The sequence below is a fragment of the Capsicum annuum genome, chromosome 9, assembly GCF_002878395.1.
Source record: "Capsicum annuum cultivar UCD-10X-F1 chromosome 9, UCD10Xv1.1, whole genome shotgun sequence".
NCBI lineage: Eukaryota > Viridiplantae > Streptophyta > Magnoliopsida > Solanales > Solanaceae > Capsicum > Capsicum annuum.
The window spans coordinates 182,700,850-182,704,359 of record NC_061119.1 but is presented as its reverse complement, the minus strand read 5'-3'; the positions used below and the strand labels follow the sequence as shown (position 1 = coordinate 182,704,359).

The following is a 3,510-nucleotide window of genomic DNA, read 5'->3' as shown; positions in this document are numbered from 1 at the left end:
GATTTACTGTTTGATAGAATTCTTAACCCCAGATATGTATATTGAGCTCTTATCATTGTTGGCTTATAGACTGATGCCCAAGAGAACTTCTGAAAAGTAGATTGAAACATGCCAATAAAGACTAGATCAACTTTACAAAAGATCAGGAGGTCGCTTGCAAAAATATCTATGCATAACACTAAGTTTCATGCACTTGGGATGATACTTAAAATCTAGATTAGTAGCCAATATACTCAGCTCTCTTTCCAGGTACTCTCATAGAAATAACAAAGAGGTAGGGTGATAAATGGTTCCCTTGTTTAATTCCTCCTCTCTACCCATGAAAAGGCTTTGTCAACGCTCCATTTAGCACCAAGAATAAAGACTGAGGTAACACATGCCATGGTCCACTGTATGAATCTGTGAGGGAAACCAATTCTGCCAGCTAGTGTGCTTGTGGATTGGGGGAGGTGAATCTGCTATTAGGCATAAACTTGGAGGTAGCACGGTGAGTTAAAGATTTAAGTGAATCACATTCTTCATTCCATCACTAATAAAAAAATATGTATTTACTTTAAAAACACTATCCCATCGACTATATCTATCTATCTATTATGAACCAACTGAACATCATTCTTTATGTCGAATGAACATGAAAATGTTTCAGAGGTTTACTAGTTAGAGTATGCATTTCTAAAAGTTGAGGAGGAGGTAGTAGGGCTATTGAATTGAAAAATAGAACACGATTCACATGAATTTACCCAATGTGTTCTTTTTAATTTTTGATGTAACTGATCCTGAATTTTCTTTGTCTCTCAGCAAGGATCTTGTGTGGTTTGAGACTGGCTGCTCACCTCAAGTTGTCCTTATCCGTGGAGATTGAAATTACTAAGGAAACTTTCATTGTCCATAATAAAATTGGACAGGGTATGAACAAATTCAAAAAATAATTGTTAACTTATTTAATTACTCGACTTTTTCTTTTAATCCTCCTATTCTTTAGCTTTCTCTATGCTATTATACCTTCTTCTCATTGCTTGACATTCCTGATGCTAAAAAGGTTTGCTAACCACAATAGAATCTTTTTATATATCTGCCTCTTGGTTTTTAATATTTTTTTTCTTCATGGCCTTAATTTTTTCTTATGCAGTCTAGACTTATAATGGAAGTCAACTATATGCTGTCTTATTGAGCTGCAGAGCCTTCTCTTTCTTTACTTCAGATACAGCATCCTTGGAGTGCTGCTACCATTTCATGCATGTAATATTTTTTTATTTCATTTTGGTATGATGTGAGCTTCATGATTTTTTGGTTTAGGACAGTAGCTTATACTCGAGTGAATTTGTCATTTATAGGCAGCACACCTTGCTCAACAGTCTAACAAATAGTTGAGTGCAAGTTCTGTTGTGCTGATGGTATATCTTCCTGCCTTGTATTGGTTTTTACTCCATAAATTTGTAAAATTCCTTCTATATGCTTCCTCACTTATTTGATGTCAGCTCTTTCAATTTTGTCTACATATTTTCTCTAGACTTCTTGCTTCCGTGCATCCTCCTGAAATCTAGCTTCCACCACACACATCCATATATATTAGCATCTAGACACACTTATGTCTGGCATATTTATCTTTTCACCTTATGCATGTTTTCTTGAGTCTTCAATAGTCTTTCACGCATTAAATTTATTGGTCTGAACATTTTGCAGAAACTATTTTCTAGTTTGGATCAGTTAGTCTCCTGTGGTCGACCTTCTCATGATAGTTTGTGGTAAGTTGATTTAAATTTATTGAGCTAGTGTTGAGAAATTGGCTTCTCTGATGATATTTTTCCTTTTGATTGATGTATGTGAGCAGGGTTGCATTCTTGGCATTTCATCAAGCACTAATAACTAATCCGCAAGAGGCATATGTCGTCTTGACCTTTGCTTCTTTGTTGTACCATGGAAATTGGAAGGAAGGTGTTAAATTTTGCTAGAAGACACTCTGATGCTGCATCTATTTATGCACCTGAAATTTCAGGTTCTTAGGACTCCATATCAGTGCTAGTGCAAAATTCTCTAGATATTTTGACTGATAAGGACAGACTCCCGGAAGCAATGTCCAGGTTCCCAGGTTCCCATGCTCTGGTTTGGTAAGTGAACCTTCTTCAGCTTCTAGATCTAGTTTGAGGAAACTTGTTAACTGGTACGGCTGTTTTATTTTAACTTTATTGAATGCCCAATATATTTGTTCTGTACCCTTGTCATGCTTCGGAGTAATACTGGACGAATGTGAAAAATAGTATGACCATTTGAATGCCAATTTCTTCACTTGTGAATCAAATTCATCATTTTTCATCTGAAAGTAGTCACTGATTTAGTCATTTTTCTGTGAGTAATACTGGAATATTTATTTGGCTAAGGCCTCGTTATATTCATTGGGAAATATCACTTCAGCTTTTACATTCTAGAGATGGTGATTTAGCAGAAGCTCCTGCCTCTGCCAACCTATTGTCATGATTCTTCTTTGTGCTCTGAATAAAGTAGAACAACAAGCAGTGTTTAAAAATTGTCAATTTCTTATGGTGTTCATCATTTTTGTTTGGCCTTTTATCTATCTTCCTTGTGTTTACTGAAAGAAAAGCATCAAATGTATCTATGAAATGTCCTGATATTTAAGTTGGGATCTAAACAAATATGCCATTAGACTTTTCGGACTTATCTTCACCTGATGCGAGTAATGCACAAGATCTAAGAGGAAAAATTCTTTCAAATTCTTCCAGCCCAGCTCATGCTCCAGTTCATGAAAAGGTACTTTATCTTACTAATTCACACGAAACTTAACTTGATTGAATGAATTAAAGAAACTTTGTATTCACATACTTCCTTATTCAAGATTGAAAAAATATTTGTATAATTGTTGAGCATAATTTTACTTCTAATTGTTTGTTTCGTTTTGAATGTGTAGGATCAATGTGGGAGATCAAATGTGAATGGTGGGTGCCACAACTCAACTGGATCAAGATTGAACTGAATAAGGAAGAATTTCTGAAATATTTTGATATACGTTTATATACATTTGGTTTTGAGTGGAACTTGGGACAAATTTTTATTATGTTGTTTTCTAATTAGCATGTAAAAGACATGTTTTTTTGAAATCAAATCTATGCACTTCAATTATTTATTAGCTAATTGGTGTGTGAGATTATGTATAATTAAGTATGCTTATGGAATGTGCTTAGTGATGTATACATTTCGATCAAAATAATTATTTATGCCTAATGCCATTTCTGTAAAATGTGGCTTGAACTATCAAATTTTAGGCAATATTGTTACACTTCAAAAGTGTGGCTAAAACATGCTTACACTTTCCAAGTGTTATTATAGAGGATGTATAAAAGGCTATGATTTTGAAGTGTGGCTAGTAATAAAGAAAAGGCCATGTTTTTTAAGTGTTGACCAGGTATACCAATTTGGAGAAAACCTGCTTGGCGGGTAAGGCAGAAATTGAGGCATTAAATGTTATAGAGGTTCTACAAAAGGCTAAACTTATGA

The 3,510-nt window shown here is 34.5% G+C and overlaps 1 long non-coding RNA gene across 1 annotated transcript; it reads left to right on the top strand.

Annotated features, from left to right (window-relative positions):
• Positions 1 to 2,290: 2,290 nt before the first annotated feature.
• On the top strand, positions 2,291 to 3,143 carry LOC124887428. The gene is made up of 2 exons (XR_007045170.1): positions 2,291 to 2,766; positions 2,924 to 3,143. It is a non-coding gene; the product is annotated as an uncharacterized LOC124887428 (long non-coding RNA).
• Positions 3,144 to 3,510: the final 367 nt, after the last annotated feature.